A 25877-nucleotide genomic window follows, 5' to 3' on the forward strand; every position below is an offset into this window, starting at 1 on the left:
TGCCTATTCTGATCATGAGCCCCACTCTGCACCTCTGGGCAATAGCTTGCTTAATCTCTACAACGGCCCCAACAATGCTGAGGATGCCTGACTTCACCTTGGGGGTGCCCATGAGTGGCTCCTCACAGGGAAAGGACAGGAAGGGTTCCTCGGCGGTATTCGTACAAGCGCTGAGATGCCTCCGGGTAGTCGTGCGCTATATAAGTGCGTAATTAATATTATTATTATTATTAAACCCGGAAGGTATGTGGGTGAACAAACAACTCATGACTTAAATTCCCCTGCCTGCTGCCCAGTAGACTCCACTGACCCCTAGCAGCCAATGGGCGTCTAGCACAGCTTCTTGGGTGACAGGCAAAGCATGCAAATTTAAAAATTAAACACTAAACGGGAAATGCCATTGGTTTTCCCCTCCCCTGGGCCAGGTATCGGCCCACTATCACTGCATTGACCCTCTAATCAGAAGCCCATCAGTTCCACTATTACTCCCTTCTCGGTCATCCATTTATCCCACTGCAATCAGTTCTCTGGTCACCATGACATGTTACTGGCTCAGCCCTTCTGTTTGGAACGTAGGTAGTCAAATACGGACGTTTTCGTGTATGTGTATGTGTGTGTGTATATATATATATATATATATTTTATTACAACAGGGACACCAGGCCGCACGCTAAGACTGTATTTTCATGCTGCCTTTGTCCGAAGGCAGCATGAAAATACATTCCACTTACACCTACATTTCACTGCTGCGTAGAGTGCGTAAAGTGCTGGGGCTAATCCTTCCTGCTCGCCGCTCATTTCAACACTGCCTGAAATACGCAGAACTGCAGCTTTCACAAGAACACAAAGCAAACCCAAGGCAGAAAGAAGGACCCCTCCAAGGATAGCAGCCACAGAGATTTCACAGCTGACTACACCGCGAGGCAGCGCCTCATTATCAGTAATGTGAAGCGCTCTGGATATGGCACTTAAGAGATTAACCCTCTCCTCCTCGAGTGAACATTCTCTCGGCAGATAAGGCCCCGTCTGGGCAGGCTCTCTGGGACGGCCCACCCCTTCCATTAGGAGCAGACGGCTCTGTATGTAAATAGCGGTTATCAGGCTGATGAGGTGCGAACACGCCACTCTGTTGTTTTCCTTATTTACAAAGCCCCCCCTAGATTCCGTAAAATGGCGGCCTGCTCTGCTTTGTGTACATGGCTGTGCTGTATTCAGCACGGCTAATTAGACCTGAGTGGGACAGTAGACGACGACACCTCCAATTCACAACTGCGGTGCAGTTAAACTATATACAGGCAAGCAGTGTTTATTACGGCAATTGCGTGACCCGAGGGGTAAACAGCGTGGAGACAATAGGGCATATCAATACAATGGCGCAATCAGCAGACAATGGGTAAATACGACAGCAACGGCAGAGTGTATGTTGGGAAGTGTGAGCGGGCCAGGGAAAAGGCAATAGGGTGGAGAGTCAGAGTGGGGGCTTTGGAGCCAAGGGGTAAGCCAGCCATGTGGAGACCACCCTGTGCGGGACGAGGCACTGGCAGAGAAGCTCGTGTGAAGACAGCACAGGGCAGGGTGAAAGAGCTGGTTGGGGAAGGGAGTGACCTCAAGTAAAGCAGAGCGTGCAGTACTCGGGGCCAGTAGATTCCACAGTGCCCTGCTGTTTACTACCAGCGCTTGTGTTTACTCCAACCAAGTTTCTGTAACACGTAATAATGCAAATGTTACCCTACTCTGAAAATTGTTGGGCAGAGTTTAAAACGACTACACACTTGGGCCTGTGTGGTTGCAGTTCAAAGCCGTCAAGAAGGACCTTAGTGAATACTCTAGGCCCCATTACATGGTAAACTTAGTAGAATCTGCTAACTCCCCTGTGAGTTACTGATGTCAAGGGGGTAACTCCACGTGGGCGGGACGCTGGGAGTCTCCCTATAAACCAGACAATAACCAAGCGGGTCCTTACGTCTGGTCCAGAGACCCTTGGTTAATCCTTATTTTGACCTGGTGTTTCACCCCAAAACTCGCACCTGCTTTTGGTAGGTTGTGTTTCTGGGAGAAACCATGGAGTTACACACCTCACCCCTTTATCTCAAGGTGTTTTTAATCTCTGCTTTCTCTCTTCCTGTTTTTCCACCATCATCGTCCTTCGTTTTTCCCCCTTTACTGCATTTTTCCTTCTGCTTCTCAGCCACAGTCTGATGAATGAAAAAAAAATGATTGCCCCCAAAACTGAGTGCGGATGAGCCCCACCTGAAACCACAGATTCCATTTAAGCAATGCTTGAGGGTGCAGCCTGTCCTGGATTATTAGCCAAGAAGAAAGAAAAAAATGCTTTGGTTTGAACTGCATGTTCATAACATCTTCACTTAGAAATACTCCTATGATATCAGGATCCAAAATTAACTCACTTAACATAATATGCCATTATTGTTTTCAGTTAACTAAGTGTGGTTACCAGTAATGTGCAAACTAAATCTCTGGGGCACAAACAGAGAACTAAAGGCGTGTTACCTGACACAGTAACATGGCGGTGTAGAGTTGCTTAAAGCTCTGGCGGGCTTAATGCATTTATAATTGCCTTACCGCGTGATTCCTAAATTAAAGGGCACTGGTTTGAATAGTATTAATGGTGTGGTTTTCTTGCATGGTCGCTTGAGACTGCAAATGGCCAGCCTGGAGCCTTCGCAAATTGAAAAGTGAAGTTGACTGATAGTGCTTGTCCACCTTTATGAGTGAGCAGTGTAATTATATGGCATGTAAAGTAATGTGCAAGTACACATATTATGCACAATACACTGTCATATATATATATATATATATATATATATATACACACACATACATACATACAATAATACATTGCCTATGGATATAGATGGATATATCTGTGTGTGTGATTAATAAAGGTTTGGGTACTATTATTGCACATAATGTCATAATCAACAGCATCAAGTGGGAAAATGACTTTATTTTGATTGCTTTGGACATTAATTCATTATACACTAGCATCTCTCACAATGATGGTTTAAATGCAGTAAGATATTATTTAAACAAACGGAGCATATCTTACAGTCAACATAGCAATATGTTAATGAGCATGCTAGAATTATGTCTGAACAATAATTACTTCTTGTACAATCGTGAGGTATACCAGCAGTTGAGAGGGGTGGCTATGGGGGCATGCTTCTCTCCCACCTACGCATGCTTGCATGTGGGGTGGTGGGAGGAGCATGTCCTCACTAAAGTACTAGCCGATCATTTCCCCAACTGCTTGGTACATTTCTGGCGTTTCATTGACGACATTTGTGTAATTTGGAGAGGGTCGTTGGAGTCAGCTAATGAATTCGTCAATTTGATTAATGTAAACAACCTTAATCTAGGTTTTACTTCACAGATTAGTACACAAGCCATCCAATTTCTTGATGTAGAGATTTATATTGAGATTGGGAGAGTTAACACTCGCTTGCATAGAAAAGCTACAGCGGGCAACGCCATACTGCACGCGAGTAGCTCTCATCCTAACCATTTGATCAGAAGCATCCCTTATGGGGAGTTTCTTAGGATGAGGAGAATCTGCAGCACCCCATCAGATTTGGAAAGATGCCAAAATGAAGCACTGGAAAGATTCTGTGCCCGAGGTTATGATGTGGCTCTCTTATTAGATGCAAAAGATAAAGCCAACCAACTGGACAGGGATAACTATCTAGCATCCATCACTGGGATTGTTACCCCTAGTCCAGTTGAGAGTGAGGTTGAGACCCAAACTGACAACATCAGCCTCATAACTACCTTTAATGATGAGCACAAAAAAGTGAGAGGAATACTGAAGAAGCATTGGCCCCTTTTGAAGACTGATATCACTCTGGCCCCCCTCATACCAGCTGAACCAGGGGTGGTGTTTAGAAGAGCTCCCTCTATGAGGGATATGTTGGTTAGATCCAGTCCGGAGGTAGTAATTAAACCTTATCGTATCTCCAACAAATGCGGTTTTTTTAAATGTATATCTTGCAGGGCCTGCAAATTTGGTGTAAACACCAGTGAGTATTGCTCTGCTTTTGACCCTACTCCCATTAAGATCAGGGATCATTTCACCTGCCGCACGGACTTTGCAGTATATGTGCTCCAGTGTACCTGTGGACTCAGGTACGTTGGGAGCACCAAACTGCAGGCTTTTAACCGCATTCTACAACACCTACGGGCTGTGGTCAATTCGGATGGCAACTATCCGGTAGCCCGGCATTTCGAATTGGTCCATAATAAGAACTTAAATGAATTGAGATATTTCATCATTGATGCGGTGCCGAAAAATATCAGAGGGGGAAACAGGGAGAAAGCGTTAAGGCAACTTGAGAGTAAATACATTGTATTACTCGATACCAGAATCCCTAACGGTTTGAATACAGGGGAGGATCTTTATTGTTTCCTCTAGAGGTAGCAGTATAGTAAGGTACATCAGCCACCCTGTCACTTCAATTATGAACTAGTACCCGTTGGGACCAAGCTGCCTGTTGAACAAGTGAAAAGGGCACTATGCCACAATATTAACTTGAGACACCTGCTGTGCCCTGTACCCCATGGTGTAGCTTTTCTTGTCAGATATTTGTGCACTATGCCAAGATGTTTCCGTTGTGCCTTAGTACATACGTTGTCTATAAAAGGTTTTTTTGATGTCACTGTAATTATTACACACATTTACTTCTGTTAGTGGGTGGCATGCAACTCTTCATTAATAGAGATTAAATTAGCGTGCCACCACCAATGCACTCCCTTAAAATACTTGAGTATAGCACTCGGTTTTAACAAGCACAATTTTGCACATTATCACTAAAAATGCACTTTATAATATCATATATTGCACGTTCCCTATATGTGTGACTTTTTGCAACTCAGTAATACTTATATACATGAATTGGAGTAAATCATGAACATGATGGGCAATGCACTTTATTTCCATAGGCATCAGTATAAAAAGATATATTTATTTGTAAATAGTTTGTAAATATATTAATTTGCCTTGCTATATGTTTACATTGATAGATATTTTATCATGTAATGAATTTGCCTTTTGCACTTGGACCATTGTACATTGTCGATGGGATTGTAAATAACTGCTCCGTTTACAAAGTATTTTTTTCATGTTTATGTTGCATTTAAGTCTGATTGGGAGCATTCACAGTATATAAGCACACTTATTGGTTCTTTCTAGTCATGTGATCAAGGCTGCCGTGTTGCAGCCGAAACGCGTCATGCTGGGGACAGAAGAGCAATAAACCACCCTTGAACTAAAACTTATCGCAGTGCTTGTGGTCTGTACCTACGTCGAGGACTCTGCACTTTTGCCGAGAGTAGGAGTTGGAACGGATATATATATATATATACACACACATACATACATACAATAATACATTGCCTATGGATATAGATGGATATATCTGTGTGTGTGATTAATAAAGGTTTGGGTACTATTATTGCACATAATGTCATAATCGCATGAAATCAAAACATGTGGAAAATATTTCCAGGTTCCTATCAAATATAAGTTTCATTATCACAATGACAAGCTGGATACTGCTGTGTAGAGCTTCACCATTGTCTAGTATTGTTTGGCAATGAAGGAACAAATTATGTGGCAAGGCTATCTAAATTATGCAGAACGAAAAGGCAATCACATTCTCTAGTATTATTATTATTTTGACCCATTTGAAGTAGAAACAATATTATTGTTGAAACATTGTTATTATGCAAATTATATGGTAAATCCATAATTATACAGAAAACCCTGCAGCCACATAATTGCATAAACCCACTAGCCCTAACACTTGTCCATTGTTTTATCAACAATGTATTCATAAAACATAAGCAAACCTTGAATATACCAATTCCAATCTGTTCCCATTATTTGCAAAACTATGAAAATAACGGCTTTTTCAAGCCAACCACCTTAATATAAACACACAATGTAAAAATACATTACATAGCCTTATAGCACACTGCCAAGAGCTGTGTCTGTTTTTAAAAGCCCTGAACCAGAGTTATAGGCTGAACCTCAGGCCTATAACGAGGGAGAGGGCTTTTAACAACCAGTTTAGCCCAAGGCAGAAAAACTATAAAGCTATTAAAACATTCCACTCACTGAGGTAAAATGTTCTAAATTTAAAAGGAAGAAACAGAAAGACAAATATTGGAATATTGGAGAAGAAGGCTTATTCCAGATATTATAAGACTGCAGCTACTCCACTGTCTTCATTGGAGCTCAACACTTAAATGTCCTATTGGTAATATTTAATATGGTGGTCATTGTCATCTCAGGGTTCTGGCGACACTTACACATCACTTGACCTATAGGCTCATGGTTTATGGTTTTGGAACAACCATCAGATGCAACATTGAACCATATTACACTGTTACCAGTTAAGCATCCTCTCTTTCGCAACACTTTCTTGAGTTGTGTATAAAGGGGGTTGGCTGCAGGGTCTGACCTTCAGCTAGGCCCGGCACCCACAGTGCTACAGGTGGAAAGCCCCCGCTGCACATTACTCAGGAGGCATACTTTCATTGATTTGGTGTAAATTTGAGATGTCATCATTGATGTCAATTAACATGTCATTAGTGATATAATATGTTAGATAATAAGCAGCAGATGACGGGGGGCACAAGTTATAGTTAGTTCATTAAATTATTTTTCTTGGCCCCTGTTTGAGATCAGCATGGAACTTTCAATGAAGGAGCCGAAGGACTTTTCTTTTGGAAATTCTCACACAGATTTGGCGAACAGTGCCAAAGTTATTAAAGAAACAACAGAAAAAATACTTTCCTTTGGTAACTCTGACCTAAGTATAACTACACAGAGGCAACTGCCACTAGGTTGGGTTATATACACAACCTAGTGCCAGATATTTATCTTACCTAACAGAATTTTGCCAGATATTTATCTTACCTAACTAGCATTTTGTCTTTCTTTTAATTCTGGTTTTTAAAAAAACACACTTTCACAATGACAGTGGTACTCTTTCAACATCTTCAGCACACACGACAAGCTCATCTTTATAGACTCATCCTTGAAGCAAGCATCTACCAGTGAATCTTCCCCAGTGCGTGAAAATAAACATTACACATTTAAAACCCTGTCAGGAAAATGTTACATTGTCACACAGTGCACTGTATTTTTCTTCGTATATATGTCTTGGCTACTGTGTACTATCAATCAACTACAAAAGAAAAGCACATAATAAAATGCATGTTTTTGATTTTGAAATGGGCTTTGCATTTAAAAATTGGTATATAAGGGGCCGTAGCCAAGCAAGATGGCCGATGGTCGTACAGCTGAACGCTCCGCCGGTCCCAGACTGCATCCTATGGCATCCTGCGGGGACAAAGGCCCCAAGTAATGATACAGTTACCTGGAGGCGACGTGAGGGCTCGGTAAGCCGTCTTGAGGGGAATCAGATACAAGGCAATGGGCGAGATTCTGTTGTGGCCGCTTTGGGGCCTGCAGAGTGGAGGAGTTGGCGGCCATATTGCTGTGCCAGGAACTGCCTGTTGCCGAGGCTGGCAGGTTCTACCCCCTCCCACCACCGTCAGAGAGGAGCAGGCACAACCAGGGAGACTGGGCCTGGGACAAACAGTTGGAAGAGCCCACCCGACAATAGTGGAGTGGTGAGGCTGCTGCGTGGAGGAGGTGAGTACCCCAATTGCTGCTTCAGGACTTTTTAATAGGGGAAGCCGGGACTGCAGCAGCACAGGGTGGCTCCCTCCAGCGGAAACAGTGAGGTCCATGGGGACTGATGTGGCAGAGGCCCAGGGGACCCACTCCACAGAAATGGCACAGCGCGCCATTTCACTGCAGAGTAGACCAAAAACTACTGTGGGGGACGTGCTGACCGGAAGAGGCCTGCTCCAGTCGAGGTGGCACAGTCTAGAGGCACATACTGGGAGGGCTCCAGTTGGGTGTCGCACACCTAAACTTTGTTGGAGGTCTCTAGGGGTGAATGAGGCCTAAGACCACAAACCCTGAGAATATACCCTACACCAATCGGAGGAATCACACACTGCAGATTGTCTGGCACTGGCGCAGGGCCAGCCTGCATTGATAATGCCTCACTGCTGTGGCGGTGACCGGATGACTGTGTTTTGAAATCGATTAAGTGGGGTTAAGTGATCTCCTAAAGAGGTACATTTGAGCCCGGTGTTTGATTTGACCCTGCCTGAGGGAAATACTTGCTGCAGCTCACCCTGTGTCACCCCCAGGTCAGCCTACATTGGTGGAGCCTCAAAATAGAGGCAGTGACGAGGACAGCCAAACTTTGGGACCGCTTGCACAGGCCTGAAGGGGAGCACAACATGCCGTGTGGGAAAAGACAAGCGATTGACATTGAGGTGAAGGAAAAAGAACTCAGGCGAATACCATAACACAATAAAAAATGCCTCAGGCCCTCCCCCAGACATCCGCACGACAAACTGATTTACAAAATGAGCATGAGCGTGAACAACAATAGCAACCCTCAGGGCAGAGCTCCTTCAGACCATCCAGGGCATTCATACAGCCCTGGAGTGGAACATTGAGACAGTATAGGTGGGTGTTAACTTGGTGCAGACAGTGAAGAGCTCAGTGACAGTGCTGCAGGCCAAAAGGAAAACTCTGAAGGGACAGGAAACACTCCTCATGAAGGCTGCTGTAGTTCTCGAGGACATCACAGAGGAGTTTGAAAACCACTCCCGGTGGAATAATCTCCAGTTTTTGGGTTTCCAGAGTAGACGGATAAAGTTAATGCCATAACTTTCCCTGATGATTGGATTAAGCGGAGCTCAATCCTACAGGATTGTCAATTCTTTTTGCCGTGGAAAGGATGTACCAGGCACTGTTGGCACGACCTCCTCAGTACCCCTCCTAGAGGTCCTAAAGATACAATCAATTACAATCAAATAATAAATCATGAAATATGAAAATACATAATGACTAACATGTGCACTATAAGGTCCTATATTGCCGTCTCAGGGTTCAGATGACATTTATAAATCACTCTGCCTTTGTCCTCGTGGTTTGTAAATGTCACTAGAATCCCTCAATGGCAATAGAGGCCCATATTACGCAGTTGCCCATTATGTACATATCTACATACACATATATCATCTCAACACAAACATATAAATATATACATATATCACACGTTGGAATGAATTAAGTCTAAGCATCAATTCACTGAGTGCATTCTGACCGACATTCTGCTTCCACCAGAAATGAACAGGCATTAATAGGTACTATCAGTGGCGCCTCCTCTGACATGAATGGCATGTGTAAGGACGCACAATTCCTTGCCTTCGTCCTGCTATGCCCTCATTTCAATTGTGAGACAAGGCTCATTTGCCATTCCAGGCACCAGCAAAAGCAAGAAGTAATTACAGAGCACTTTAGATGAGGTGAGGAAGCAGGGACAGCCGCCAGACACACACCACGAGCCTTCTCGCCCAGGACCCCCTGGGAACACCCCAAGGCAAGACTTCTTTCCTGAGAGTACTCCATGGATCTCCGCTTACAGGACAGGAAATCCCTAGAAACCCCCAAACCAGAAACAGGCTGCAGCCTGTCGCCTCACACAGACAGAGTCGTCAGTCTCGATTTTCTGCTCTGAAATGAAGCATCAGAAACAAGAAAATCCAGACTGACAAATTTTTCTGTGCTTTGCGGATAACAAGCCAGTTTTATTCTCACCTAAAGCTGTCCTGTTCATCTGTGTGTTTAGACAACTTGAGAAAGAGAAGGCATATTAAAGCAAACTAAAGCATTTACGCGTTCCCCATTTCGAATGAATTATGCAAAAGTTGTGCTTCAGTTCACACTTGATGGCTTATTTTCATGCTGTAATCGGCACACAAGAAAAGAATATTGGAGAAACTTAAGAAATAAGGGGTGAAAGAGAACATAAGAAAGAAAAATAAAACAAGCACTGGCAAAGCCAATAGGTCTCGCCATTATGAGATCTATTGGCTTTGCCATTGTTTTTTTAATCCATGTTGCACAGCAACACAGCAGCTGCGCAACATGGTGAAAATACAGGAGAAAAGCACTGTGACGCGGGCTGCAATGACCACGTCAAATCGCTTTTTTAGATCGAGCCTAGCGGCACATGCTGTATTAGGGTATGAACTGGAAACCCTGCCCACTCCCTGCCTATATTTGTCATTAAATAATTAAACAACAGGGGGTGGTGATGGACAGAGTTTCTGAATTAAGCAGAATACTCTCACCCAGTCAAGAGATCAGGGCTTTTATATTTGTCATTGGCTTGTGTCATTGTCCTTCATAAATGCTGGTTTCTAATTCGTAAATTTGTTAGTTTACCTTGGTACCGCCTTGTCTGCTTTAGTTACCGCTCATAACGTTTGGACCTTTTACTTGGTTTATTACACGGTCTGCATTATAAGGGGGTCAGCACTATTTTGTTTATTGAAAGTGATGGGCACAATGGCAGCTGATTTTGTCTAAATTGTATGCTGAGCGTGGTTGCTGATCAATCTTATCCTAGTCTTCTGCGGGTGGAAAGCCTGGTTAGGGTTAGGGGCATGGCCCAATCACAGCTCTTCTGGCAGGCGACTGCCTCTGAGACAATGCTAGGGGTGTGGGGCAAACCACTTGTGAGAGCATGCCAGAGGTGTGGGACAAACCACTCGTGAGAGCATGCCAGGGGTGTGGGACAAACCACTCATGAAAATTGGACTCTCAGCACAGGGGAACGAGGTGAAGCCTGCACCTTAAATGGTTGCTAGCCGTATTTGCTACTTCAGCTGTAATCACGCTCTTCTGGCACAAATGTAGAACAGCAGACCAAATCAATGTCTTGAAAAAGTCACTTAGGTTTTTGCTCAACTGATGATTGAGCGTAATGGGACTGATCTAATTCGAATGCAGACCTGCCAACTCACACAGAGCCATTGTGTATCAACGATAGCGGCTCCCTCCACACGGTTAAGTGGATAGAAGCCGATAATACACAGTGGCAGGAAAGACGAGCTGGAAGCTACTGCCTTGAGAGGATCCAGCTCGCGTTTTGAGGCTATAAGCAGCTGATCAACATTTAGGGTTGTAAAAACACCCTAGGACACTGACAGCAGACTCAGCAACCTTTTTTTTGGCGGGGGAAGGAGGATGATGGGGCAGGGGGAGGTTGATGGGGCAGGGGACGGGCTCTCTGGCAGTTCTTTGCAAAAAAGCCCTACCCCCTCCAAGCCCCGCCTCCTTCTCACACTGCACATTTTATTTTTAAGTTGGCAGGTGAGAAAATGCTTTTTTAGTGCAAACACACAAAGCACTATAGAGTCATTCTTGGTAGGTGCTATGAAGCTAAACCAAACGCACACAAGAAAACAGGATGCGTAAGACACAACATCCCACATACATAAATACAACAGCAGGCTACTGCAACGCTCCCAACAGCACTTGCCCACATCAAAAAACAGACATTTATCCAAGGAACACTAGGCCTAGGCATTCTCTAGTTGCTTGACAAAAGGTCATGATGCCTGCCTAAGTGATACATAAGCAAGTGGTTGAAGCCCTCCGGCAAACAGTTCAATCACCAAAACCAGCCATGCACAGCATCAATGCACCACCACCACAACCAGGGTATACCAATGAATTGTGCCACGAGGCCAATCTAATGGCAGAATGGGCTCTATATCAATGTCAACAGTACAACATTAACTAGGTTGTATAGGCTTCTAGTTGCATTACATAGGTTCTCTTGAGTTCTTGTTGCAATTTAATAAGTTTCCATGAACTTTGTTGCATTAACTCTTTACCTTTGCATTTTCTTGAGTTCTTCTTGCTATGGATTAGTAGACAACTGACTGCAAATTGAGTTATTGGTGCATGAACTCTGTTTGCTTGTGCTTTTATTTCTCATTTGAATTCATGGTTCTTCTTACATTCAGTCTCTGAAGTTTTTGCTGCATTAACTAGGCCATTGAGTTTTTTCTCTGTAATATAGGCATTAGCAGCTCTAGTTCCCACTTGCACTTATTTTAGCCATAACCAAGTAAGAGATTCTGTCCTCTCTGCACAGCACAAACCGGCCACCTAAAGCTCTTGATATGTCTCGACATATGTGTCCAACCATCACTTTTCACTTCCTTTTCTTGAGCTGATTAACTGACTTGGCTGCAGCGGCGATTTAGCAGGAATATCCGAGAGACAGACTTTCTGCTGGACTCTAGTGCTCATCTTCACATGGGAATAATGCAGGGGCAGCTCCTCAGCTAAGGCGAAGGAGCGTCACCTTGCTGCTTCAACTGCAAGCTCAATAAAAAAAAAAATGATAATAACTTTCAGTTGTTATTTTATTTTTGTATTGAGCTCGCAGTTAAAGCCAGGGTGTTAGGGCAGAGCGGGGCTGGGCTCCACTGCATCACACGGAGGAGGAATGGTGGCTGCACCGAAGTGCGCATGAAGGTTTGGTCAGCCGTCTCCGGTTAGTCATACCTTCATGCACACTGTGCATGTTCTCCACTGGCTGTAATGAACAGCCGTGGTGGAGAACTTGCCCAGTGTCCCAGTCTCTCTGAGCACTGAACTACTGCGATCAGACCAATCACAAGGCAGCATTGTGAATGGTCAGGGGATTCGTGGAGGCTGTGTGCTTCCTGCTGCAGAGAGGATGGAGGAGAGGCGGCGGCCGGCGGTATTAAAGTGAGTGTTTATTTTCTTTTTTATCCTGCCCCTTCCATCCCCCCCAAATTCTCAATCACCCCTCCCCTCCCGCCCACCAACTCCATTTTGTAGCAGCCGCTACTGGAATAATGTTGATTCTTTCTACAGTTTTGCATCCTCAAACTGCATGTTATCCCAAAAATATCCTCTATTGCCCTAAACTCTGGCATGAAAAATTGACATTTAACTAAAACGTCTGATGGTCACCACTCCTTTTTTCTTTCACATGGTCCCTCCTTCCCTGCCATCCTCTGCCTGCCTCTTCTGAGCACAAACTACTCTGGCACATGCATGTTTGCCGTAATCTCTTTTATTGTAATACTGGAAATTGCCGACAACTCGTTTCCAAGATCACAACCTCTCCTCCTTCCACCAACAGTTATAGCCCTTCAACTTAACTCTACATTATCTACTCTAGCTCATCCATTAATCCCACCAACCATATTCATGTGCTCACCCTCTTACCCCTATTGATGACAACTAACTCCTATTATATAAATCCACAACATAGAAACTGGATTGAATGCATGGAATTGTTTAATTGGGCACACAGGACTAATCTAAATAGACAAAAATAACTTATAGTACTGAACTAACCTCTCACCTTCGGTTTTTGAACAGCATGCTGCTCCCAGAACTCCAAACTCCAGAACCCTAGAATTCAGGACCACCAACTGCAACTGCCACCAATTAGAGAATCAATGACGCCCCAACAAGAACCCCACAATAAAGCAGCTTTCAAAACAGCCTTCCACAGCACATCAAAGAAGCCAAGAAAGCAGCCATCACCACCCGCATCGACTCCGCTGCCAACCACAAAAAGAACTCTTTAAAATAGTCAAAGAATTCTCCAACCCGATAGCCACAAAGAACACCATCCACCTCTCCCAAGAACTCCGCGACACTCTCTCAGACTACTTCCACAGCAAGATCACCAACATCTACAACAATTTCAACATCCAACCTGCCACCATCAACACTGACAACCTCAACCAATCCAGCACACACAAGTCAAACCATCCCTACCTGGTCAACTCCCTTACCTCCTCAGCCATCATGTCTTCCATGCACTCCGGAGTGCCCTTCGCCCCCTGCCCCCACCACCTCTACTGCTTTGCAAATAATCCAATCAGCATGCAACTCACCAGCATCCTCAACACCTCCAATTCCATGGCAACCTTCCCAGACAGAAGGAAACACGTAGACGTCAGACCCCTCCTAAAGAAAGCCTCCACTCACCTGAACAATCTATAAAATGATCTCCCTGCTCCCCGACCAAAGTACTCGAGAAAGCCCTCAACCAGCAGCGCACCGAATTCATGAAACAAAACCACCTACTGGATGCCTCTCAATCAGGATTCCGGGCCAACCAAAATACTGAGACCGCACCGATTGCTGCCAAGGACGTCATCGGAACACTCCTCGACTATGGAGAAACAGTTGCCCTGATCCTCCTCGACCTCTCAGTGGCGTTTGACACAGTCTCCCACAATACCCTCATCAACAGACTCTACAACATAGGCATACGGCAAGATACCCTCAAGTGGATCACCTCTTTCCTTACAAGACGCACACAGAGCATCTGACTGCCTCTCTTCACCTCCACACCCAAAGACATCATATGCAGCATTCAACAAGGAACATCCCACAGCCCAACCCTGTTCAAAATCTACATGACCCCCCCTTGCAGACATCATCAGATCCCATGGACTCAACATAATCTCCTACACAGATTACACCCAACTGATCCTCTCCCTCACCGATGACCCCAGCAATGCCAAAACCAACTTCTACAACGCCATGACCAACGTAGTCAAATGGATAAAAGACAACTGCCTCCACCTCAACTCTGACAAAGCTGATCTTCGGGAAGAACACCTCTACATGTGACCACAGATGGTGGCCTGCCGCACTCAGGCCCCCACCCACATTGACCGACCACACACGCAACCACACACGCAACCTCGGCAACATCCTCGACAGCCAACTGACCATGAAACGACAAATTAACGCAGTCACCTCCTGCTGTTCCACAAACATTGCATGCTCAGCAGAAACTTCAGATGGATCCCAACCAATACCACAAAGACCATCACACAGGCCCTCGTCACCAGCTGCCTCGACTATGGCAACAACCTCCATGCCGGTAGCCCCATCCAGCTCCTCAGAAGACAATGGGACCATGTAGAATGCTGTTGCCAGACTCATCGTGGATCCCCCCAAACGAAGCCACATCACCCGCACCTCAGAGACCTCCACTGGCTCCCCATCCAGGAAAGATGCTGGTTCAAGATCCTCACGGATGCCTACAAAGCCCTCCATGACCTAGGACCTGGCTACCTCAGCCATCGACTGGAGTTCTACCAACCCGCCACCTATGCTCCTCTTCACTCGCCCTCGTTCCCCCCACATTCACTGCACCCACAACAATGGTCACTCCTTCTCCTACATCACAGCCAAGACCTGGAACAACCTCCCCCTCCAGCTCAATACGCTCCCCTCGCTGGCAGACTTCATAAAGAGACTCAAGACCTGGCTATTCTACAGAGGCGTAGCACCCAGATACCCACAGGGGTGACAGTGTGCCTTTACAATTGCTGATAGATTGATTGCTGCCTGGCATAAAGTGCTTCAATGCCTCATTAGTGATAGTGAGCACTATATAAATACAATCACAAATATCTTATTGGGATTTTGCATAGATATTTTTGATTTTGGCCATCAGACATAATCGCTTGCACTGTAAGTAATAAAGTACAGCACTCAAAACTTTTCCTTGGTGGAGACAAATGCAGAAGCTAATGCCATAGTAACAGTCACATGTATGCTATATAACGAAAAGCTCAATTAAATAGAAAAAGTTAACAGGTTATGGGAGGAACAATAAGGACAGTTTTCCCCTGTACTGCCCGTAGAAGCAGGGACCACTGGTCACGTGCACTGAAATAGAAAAAAAAACCAGAAGTCACTCAATTAATTATTTCCAAACCAGAAGTCAGTCAAGGTTTGTAAAACTAGTGGCCAGTATAATGTATGTATAGAGTACACATGCAGCACAGCTGGAAGGGTGCCGGCCATAGGATTAAAGGGCACAAGATGTTTAAAGCCATCAATAACCACATCCGACTAGGAGTCATTAAAAGCCCTGCAAAAAAGTTGGCGGTAAGAAAAATACCAGCAAAAACGGTGGAGTCCATGTTCTAAAACTCTTCACTTACACCAGATACACTTCCACTGAGTGGGCTGCAATATCTTCGAATGAACAAAACGATTTCAATGAAATACTGAGTCACACAGGGTGAAAACATCCTCTGTGATGAGCAGCAACAAAGACACATTCCTCGTGACCGAGGAGCACCCCCATAGACCTTGATCGAGGGATTTCGCTCAAGAAGCAAGTTGGAAGCAGAACATGAGAGTATGCAAATTCTTGATGAGGAACGCCTTCTTTCCTTGCCAATGATTCCCAGCAAAAGGATGCAGTACTGTCATACTTTCACGGAGGTACTACCCTCACTATGACTTTGCCAAAGTAAGGCGAGACACACATGCATTCAAGAATCGCAGATAAACTTGTCCCTCACTCAGTTTGATGTAATTGACGTTTGTCTAAGCGCCGAGCACCAAAGGTTGCCATGTACAAGCAATCTCAATGATGCACTACTGTTCATAAAAGAATGAGTTACCCTCTTTACTGCTCACATTTTTTTCTATAAACACCTCCAAAATAAATAGTAGCACTCATAACCCCTCGTGAAGAAATAGCAGGCAAATTGAGACGGCTAGAATTTCCAACATAAATGCAATCTTGTATTTTGGCTCTACTCATTAAAGTGATGAATTAGAGAGAATGCAGAACATGTATCTCTGTGGTGGGGTACAATATATGGCCAGGAGCACAAAGGTAGCTTCTCGCTAATTTGATTTAAGTCGGAAGAAGCCATGAAATGCACATCCATGTTGAAAACAGAGCCTTGTATCCCTCTCCCTTCCAGGCCTGGATGGGCAGTCTCACAGCTACAATGAGGTGAAGCTTAATTATTGTTCTCTGCAGCCAGATATCCCACCCGAGCAGGATGATGAGCATAGTCTGTGTTGTCCCCACAAACAGTGATGGATGCTCTAAGGCATAAGTGCCAGCGAGGAAATGCTACAACTTTAACACGACCTATTCCCGCTTGCTGGAAACCAACCCTCAGTAATTCTAGTGGGTGGGGAATAGCCATGAACCACAGCAAGAACAGATGAAATAGCGGTAGAAGCAGGATACGGCTCAGTTTAAAGAAAAAAAGTAAGCTTCAGGTGCTTCACATGCCAGATAGTTGGCAAAGATTTCGAAAATCTTGAGTTTGCATCGTCACATAGTCCTATTAATAGTGATCACGGCCACTGTAATGGTATCTCAGGACCGTGGACCTTTTCTGAGGCCTTCACTCCACAAGTGACTGCAATACTTTTTTGTATAACAGACTTTGGAGCTCTGTGTACCTTGGCATAGGGGTATTGTCCACTCTTCTGCAGCATGCCATCATCCTCATGGAGCCCCTATATTGCCTGGTTGGCCACACAGAGTCCCACCCCATTCTTGGTTTGTTGGTCTTGGTAACAGTGGGCAATCTAGAAAATGTCAGCCATTTCGGTGGCCGACCAGATTCAACAGGTTCAACCTTGTAAATGGGTCCACAAATCTGTGGGCACCCTAGCCTGTGACATTCGCCAAAAATGGTAAGTTCTCATTCCTGATTCAGCTCTTGAGTACTAACAGGACGGATATCCACATGATCAACTTTGTAAGTCTTGATTATAATTTTTTTAATTATAAATATTCTGACAATTACCAATTTGATTTAAAGCAAAGTACCCAAATAGTGTACCCTGGCACACATTCTATGTTTATCCCTTGACTGAGGAATATTTGCCCAGTAAGGGGATATCGCGCACAGTCCTCTTAAAGTGATTCATCATAATAACTAAACCTTTAAAAATCTGTTGCTGCCAAATATGGGCCAGATTTTTCAAAAGAGCAAAACTAATCAGGGAAATCAAAACAACGCATTTACTATTTCAAACACAACCCCAGAGAAACGATTGACTTTTTCAAAGCTCGAGTGTGATTGATTGCAATTTCTATAGAAAATCTATTACCAATTTTGGCCTCTAACTTTCAAAATCTTGAGATGGAAATTAATGCACACTTTAGGTTTACTACATATGTTTACACATTCGAAGTGTGGTGGTGATGGAGCAGATTTCATCTGCAGTCAGGTATTGTTTTATTTTTTGTGCTTCAGACAGACTGCATTTAAATTGCCAAGCACCTTTTGATGCAAGTTAAAAACATGGCACATGAAAAACATGAAAGTGAGGCCTATTCAGTCAAATGCTTTTGCTGAATTAACATGTGTTTTTGCAATGTAGAGAAAAGTGGCCTTTTTAGCTTTGAAGATTAATAGAACATGTTTCTCTCTTCCCAGCTCATCCCTTGCAGTCTAAATGTACTATTTCTGTCTTAAGAGACTTTGACTTGTTGCATAGTTTAATAAATATTTTCAGTTAATAACACCTCTTTTTATAATGTGTGTGAATTAATAATGCACCAAACACTACAGAGGGGGCGAAATGCTTTTTGCATGAAAAGCGATCTAAAACACTAAAGCATGTTGCTGTGTGTGTTGCATTAACTGTGTGCGCTATATTAACTGTGTGTGCTTTTAAATTTTACACTAAAGCATAAAAATGCTATGTTGCAAATGTATTTTGCAAGTTGTCATAAATAATAGAAAAGCTGCTTTACACTAATAGCTTGGCTAGGTAAACATTTATAAGGGGTATTAGTATGGAGTTGGGAAACATAATGGGCTAATTTACATGAAATTAATATTCTATTTGTGTTTGTTTTATTTTTGGGCCTACCATTAAATGGCTGCCTGTGAAACCAGCAAGGCTATGGCTTGCTTTGAAAGAGAAGAGAGCATGCGCAGACACCAGATTGACTCAAACTGCGAAGGAGTCAAGGACATCTTGAACTGTACATTCTTGTGATTGTGCCAATGTACCAGTTTGATAAAGTATCCGTCCTGACTGCGCTGTGAAAGGAAGGAAGAATTAGAATGAAACATTTTTCCTAGTAAATGTTGCAAATGTTTATAAATGTAGTTATTCGTGTATGCCTCTTTTGTTAAAACTGGTAAAGTCAGGTTTTTTAGAATGAGTCAGGGTAGTGAGAACTCATGCCATCATGACTGACCAATCACGTACAGGTTTTCCTGAGATGCAACATTTTTGTGTGGACTGCCAAAAATTACAGTATAAATATTGACCTCTCTGGATGGGGGCTGGTTTTCTCAGCTCAGCTGGCTTCTTGCTCATTTTGGCTTAGGCTTTGCTTCATTCTATGAGTTAGGTACGAGATCGTCACGGGTGCAGCCTGGGGCGTCCGAGGAGAGTCAGGGGGAGGTTTCTTGCTTTCACGTCATATTTTGGCACTGCAGGCCACATTCCTTTGAGGTCTGGTGAAGGGCGGGCTGTCTCGCTCCTTTTTGCTCTTTAGACACAGAGATGCACAGAGCAGCAACAGATAGAAAGGCTTTTTAGATTTAGATGCTAAACTATAAGTTTATGCTTTGACTAATTAATTAGGTCTAAAAAGAGTTATTTGACTTATGCATTTATTTCTCTTAATGGGAGATTTTTGCAAACTATTCAATTATTGATTAGCCTTGCAAGACTATTTTTTCTTAGAAACTCTTTAAGAGTTTTGAATGACATTATGCACCACATTCCTATATGTAATGCTTATATGCAGACAGTAATATGTTCTGTATTAATGCTATTTTTCCTGTTTTCCAAATTCTGTAACCTGCTTGATATTTTACTAATGAATAAAGGGTCAGAGAAACATTAACTTTTGACTAGAAAATAAAACCCTTTAAATACTCAACAACTCTCTTTATTGGCTTAAATAATAATTGCATTTTAGACTGTTCATCTTTATTTAAAGTCTCCTGAAGGTAATAAATGGTGTGAAGGGCCCAACACCTTTTGAGCTGTAAATTAGAGGTAGCATGAAGGTTTTGCATTGTGAAACTACCAGAATAAATTACCGCTCCATCAGTGGCGGTTAGTCCAGAATGTCACACTTTATAACGAGTCATTTTAAAATGACTTTGTTGTTGATGCTTTGTATGGTGTAGAATGCAGAACCCCCTTCAGACAAGACCGCACTAAAATTAGACATCCACAGAGACCCCACTCAGCACTTGTTCCCACTTAAAGAACGGAGAAAACTAGTTTTGCTACTAAACAGAACAACCACTGGCAAAGCCAGGAGGTCTCACCTTTTCAGCAAAAAAGCTCTTTGCTGATGCTGTGCAGCATCAGATGCTTCACAGCATTGGCAACAAAGGCGCAAAGGTGTGACTGCCATTGCCAGTCATGTAATTCTGTAGGTGCACACACGTGTCAGCATGCATGCATTCCACAGAATGGTGCAGGCCCCATTCTCCTCTTTTTTTAATTTAACGTTCTAAGATGGCAGGCACCATTTGGATCTGTAAACAAAAAAAGAATTATTTTTAGCGAAAAAAAGCAAAATAAAAATAACGAATGACCATGGGGTGGGGGTAAAGGAGGAGGGTTTGGGGGAGAAGAGGAAAAGCAACACACCAGGGAAAAAATAAACAAAAAGTTGGGGATAGTGAGAACAATACAGAGCTAGTGGAGTAACAAAAACCTCTGTCCGCCCCCTCCTACAAGGTACACTGATGGACCCCTGTATTATTGCTATACCCTTCCTATAGGGACATCTAATCAGATAATGTCTTAGGCCCTCTTTATAAGTGGCCACTGAATAACGTTTTGGGTGCAAAAATGAGTTTGGACGGTCACTGGTATTATAGGTAATGTAGTAAATTTGGTTTCAGTATTACCTCATGCATATTTACCCTCGAGTTTCGCGGGACAAATTTACTAGATCAGAAATAGAGGAAATAGTCCTCGGAAAATGTCCCAGACTTTGGGAAGTGTATGCCAAAATAGGTGCGGAAAGACCGCTTTTCTATGATGTGCCCAATTCTGTAAGGCATAGCTTAGAACACTGCAGTAGTTCAGTAGTCCCAAAATTAAAGATACCCATTGTGTTGGTAATTCTGAGCGAAAAAGTATTGAACCAGTAAGAGTCAAATATTTGCAAAGTGGATCTCAATACTAATTAATAACTATTGCATTCACCTGGGATTTCCGCCAGAAGTGTGCACAGGTGTGTTGAACCCCCCTGAACTATTTTACCAGAAAGAAAAATTTGCTGGCACACCATAATCAAAGACTGTGCGACAGTTTGAAAGCAATGAATTTCTGTGCCACAGTGCATGCTGTGAGTGGAAAAAAGAGGTCGTTTGCAAGAGCACAGAGTCTGTAGGTTGGGAAATACCAGTACTAAGAGATTAGTGCATACCTCAATTCAGGGCACCAATGCATTCTGGACGTTTGTGCATGTTTCGATGCTAGTGCATGATGCAAGTTAAAATAGAGGTGCTCTAAAGGAGCTTTGATAGTCTCTGAAAATCACAATATCGCGAGTGGAGTGGGACTGGAGACCTCAGAAGAAAGCATTACAAGACATGTGTGCATGACTTGGTATGGAGCTAGAAATGTATTATGACAGCCAGCGCTACAATGCCATACAGCTACAGAATGTGAGCTACACATAATCCAGGAAAACCATTCTGCACTCAGGAATGAGGTACTTTGTGAAAGGTCCTAGATTTTAGCTTTTAATGTGAGAGCTCTGTGGGTGGGTCAGTACTGGCATAGCAGTCAGGACAGGAACGCCTGAAGGGAGCTTGGTGTATCTTTCTGGGATAGCACTGCAGGGAGTAGGTCAAGATGAAGGTGCATTGTGAGTATTTTAGCATGGGCACAGAAGAGCAGGGGGCGTAAAATTATTTACCTGCAGGCCAGCCGACCGGCAGCCGCCTCTCGGTCCTCTTCGGCTCCCTGGTCGACAGCAGGAACCAGGATACACACAGGCTCCATGACTCTCTGGCCAATCACGACGTCAGCGTTGTGATTGGTCTGAATGCCGTGGTTCGGCACTCGGAACTGGGAGGCTGTGCATGTTCTCCAACCTGGCTGTGCATTAGATCCGATGGAGAACAAGCAAAGTGCGCTACCAACTCCTCCCCTGGCTCTGCTCTGGCCCGCCCGCCCCGCACCTGAGCAGGAACAGAAAACGAAAACAATAACATTTGTTGTTATCATTTTAGTTTTCCTTTTTAAACTGCTCACCGAACAGTCGGGAGACGCTGGTCCGCCTTAGCGTAGGAGCCGCCACTGCTAGGTAGATACAGTGGTGCCGGCTGTGCTTTACACAGACAACTTTTGTGGGAACAGGGGTGGAGCTGCTCCAAAGCATAGTCTGTGGACTGTGGTAGCTCCATGCAGAAGGAGGTCTGTTACCAGGAATAGATCAGCTCAACAACCACATGTAGTCTGTGGACTACAATCACTTCAACACATAACGGGGGTCTGTAGGCAGTGGTAGCTCCACACATGGGGTGGTATTTTTTGGATACTGCCTCCTTCACTTTAAACACTGAGGTGGTAGGTGGACAGCGCTAGATCTACTCCAGACCCTGCAGTGGTTTGTGGAGAGTTGCAGCTCCATGCACAGGGAGAGGGTCCTGTTGACAGTAGTTCAGCACTACACCCAGAAGCGGGATGTGGATGGTGGCAGCTCCACACACACGGGGAAGGCCAGTGAAGGGGATGGATCTGCACTGGGGTGGTCTGTTTCCTCTCCTAGTTCCACACTTAACTATATAAAGGAGCTCTTTAGACAGTGATAGCTCCACGTATACTGGGTGGTCTGTCGATAGTGCCAGCTGTGCTTTATATTTAGAGGTGGTTTGTGAACAGGGGTAGATTAGCTCCACAAACAGGTGGTCTGTGGAGAGTGGTAGCACCAATCCAGGAGTGGTCTTTGGAGTTTTTCTTATTACACACATAAAGGGGCTCTGTATGCAGTGGTAGGTCTACATGTTGTGGGTGCGGACAGCGCTCCGGAGCTCTGCGCTCACAGCTCCGCCACACTTCCTCAGGGTGATCTTGGTCTGTCAGGCTGCTGAAAGCTCCTTAGAACACGCATTTGGCAGATGCCTGAGCAGCCCCCACCAGAACACCAAGGCTGACTCTTTTTATCACCTCTCTTTCACACACACAGACCTGTTCTTTGTGATGTCTTCTCTCTTCTCCTCTCTCACATGTCTGTCTAACTTTCAAATGTGCTGTATTCGTAACTATACATCCCACTTTCTTTCTCTCACACACACTTAGCTGTTCTCTCTCACACTGGTCAGTCTGAAGTATGTTGGCAATCTCTCCTGCTTTTTCTTTCTTCCACCGCTTTAGTACCCCTTTCTCGCCTCTGTCCACTCACTTTTCTCCCCCTCTCAGCTTATTTTCTCACCTGCTTCTCCATAACTTCTCCCTTTCTCCTGTCTCTCTCTTTCTGTGACTCTCTTCTCTGGTCTCTTTTCTTCTCTCTCAAATCTCTCTCTTTCACTGAGCTCTTACCTGATCTCTGAAACTGTTCTCTCCCATTTCTCTTTTCCTGCTTGTTTCTCCCGTCTATTTCAGCCCCCTTCCCATCTGCTCATGGACTGAGAAAGAGTCTCAAGGGCACCTTTTCACAGGGCCCACACGTATCCCAACAGCTAAGCATAATGGTTGCATATTTGCCCTTCCACCGCCTGCGATGTTCCACAGAGCAGGCTGGAGCCAGGCAGCAGCACTTACAGTTCATTGTTAGGTCTCGTGTACTGCTACTGCATAGGTGAGCGAGGGCTCCCTTCCATGGTTGGGAAGCCTTGGCCCCCATCGCACAATGAGGGCTGCAGGGACCTATGTTACGCCCCTGCACAGAGCCCGGGGTAGTTTGTCAGGATGAGAAGCACATGAGGGAGAGAGCAACGTGACTGCAGGGAAGAAGTACATGAGGGAAGGAGCAAATGGAGTGTGAGGAGAGTTTGGGAGGGAGAAACGCACAAGACAGTGAAACCAGAACAAGTGGGAGAGGTAGGGTGATTCTTTAGCAGAGTAGATGCACACAAGGGACAGAGCTGGAAAACACATGCGCTCTCATGGGGTGCTTAACCAAAAAGAAAAAAGTTCTTCCCTAAAAGTGAGCCATCAAAGGATACAAGTTGGCCAATCCAAAGGTAGGAAAAAATACTACGCTACAGGGTTCGGACAGACCCGAGAAAAGAAACGCAAGCCATCAAATTAGAAGCCAGCAAATGAGACTGATAAAGTAAAAAAAATATTTTAAAATGTGATATGAGATAGTCAAAGTGGGCCGAGTCATAGTGTCAAAATGGCACGAGAGGAAACAAATAGAAATAAGAGGGAGTGAATGAACAACTTGTGCATATGGAAAATAGATAAAAGGGCTGCGTTAAAGCAAACTAAGATGTGTGTTTTCTCAGTGCTTAATTTGTAACATAATGAATGCCGGTGGCCAAAACACTGTTTAAAATAAATTGGCCGATGCTATTAAATGTCCCCACACTGGATACTAAGCCTGCATAATGCTGAATCCACCCCATACCTCTTTTATCCACTGCCAGATACTCCCTGTCCCTTTATTCTTTCAGGTCCTCCTTTCTCCCTTGTTGACAGTTTTCCTTCCTTCTCTTCCTCCTCCCTTTCCCTTTGTGTGTTTTCCCCTCCCTTGCTCCCAGGGAATGCCTAATAAGAAAAAGAAAGTGCCAGTGGGCTCAAAAAATGAGTGTGCGTGTGCCTGCAGGTAATTAAGCACTGTATGCTCTATTCTTTTTATCAATAAGGGGAGGAAAAGTATACATGCAGCAAATTCTTACTGCTGTGTATTCCTTGAAGCAGCTTCCAGGCATGCTCTATGTATGCTCCTGCAGGGAGTTGTAAGCAATCCTCAACTTAAGTGGCAATCACAAAACTCTATTCATTTGGTAATCAAACCATTAGAAGAACCTCATGGATCCAAGGTATTCTCGGCAATCTGCAGGTCTGTTCCGGAATAATAACGTAAGATGCAGCACAACAACATTTGCCAATATCTTGGGAATTTTGTTAACATTTCTCATCAAGAGATATATTACCAAAAATCGATAAACCACGATAGGTTTAATTAAGTTGAGTTAATGAAGTCCCTCACGCCTGCCAAAGATAACAGGTATCTTGTTTATTGCAGTTTATTTGATGCAGAGAACACATTGAATTGGATGTATTACATGCTAAGCAGATTTGGGATTAATAGGAGCAATGCTTAATGCTTTTGGGCATTCAGGGTGAGTTTGCTTTCTAAGATCCGCACTGTCTTTATAAATATTTCGTTGAAAAAAAGATGTTTTATAGAATTGTTTTTCATTTTTTAAAGTACCGTTGCTCGGTTTTTACAACCCAGCACCCTGCACAACGTGATGACTTCTTAAATGCTTCAAGTAACAGCTGTAAAAATACAGTTTTCGGTTATTAAAAATTCCAAATCTTTTGGTAAAAGTTGTCGGAGACATTTTTATTGTTGGTATGCAGTGATGACTGTTTGCACTTCAGTGCTCTGTATGGGGCTTTGAATGAATGAAATATATCTTCTGCTAGTTACTGGTGCCCTGGTTACGCTGAAGGACTAGCAGAGGCGCATCGGCCACGCGCAAGCACAGCCTGCGTAGCAGAAGGGGCAGAGGGATAATGCATGGGAGCAAGTCTAGATTCAGATAGTTTCAAGCTAAATGGTGCACTAGTGCTTAAAAAAATGATCATGGTGTGGACATGTCTCATGAATGAATTTCAAACATCAAAGAGATGAAAGCCCTGTGTGCCTAGGAGCCATAGGGGATATAAAACAGTGATTGCTTGACTTCATTAATTTCTCTCTTCAGAGAAAGGACAATTAATATGCAAACCTAACCTAGATAAATCACTTTTAGTAATGTACATGCACAAGGCCTGGAGAAGTTTATGCAGCGGTCTCGCTGCCCGTTATGATGAGATTTTATCGATCGAAGCTCAGCATAGACGAGTTGTCATGAAACAATAGTCCAATTACACTTTTGGTAATGGAACAGCGAGACGACAGAGGGCGTTTTTGTTGGTGTGCTGAGAATGGCAGAGTAAACTCAGTGTTCTATAGCATGGGGCT

The 25877-nt window shown here is 44.0% G+C and overlaps 1 protein-coding gene across 1 annotated transcript in view; it reads right to left on the reverse strand.

The window, feature by feature from the left end:
• The window catches only part of PARD3B (par-3 family cell polarity regulator beta), a 1965377-nt gene that overhangs the window by 36368 nt on the left and 1903132 nt on the right, over positions 1-25877 (reverse strand). The gene's annotated exons all lie outside the window — the stretch shown is intronic.

This window comes from Lissotriton vulgaris, chromosome 2_1 (genome assembly GCF_964263255.1).
Source record: "Lissotriton vulgaris chromosome 2_1, aLisVul1.2, whole genome shotgun sequence".
In the NCBI taxonomy this organism is placed as follows: domain Eukaryota; kingdom Metazoa; phylum Chordata; class Amphibia; order Caudata; family Salamandridae; genus Lissotriton; species Lissotriton vulgaris.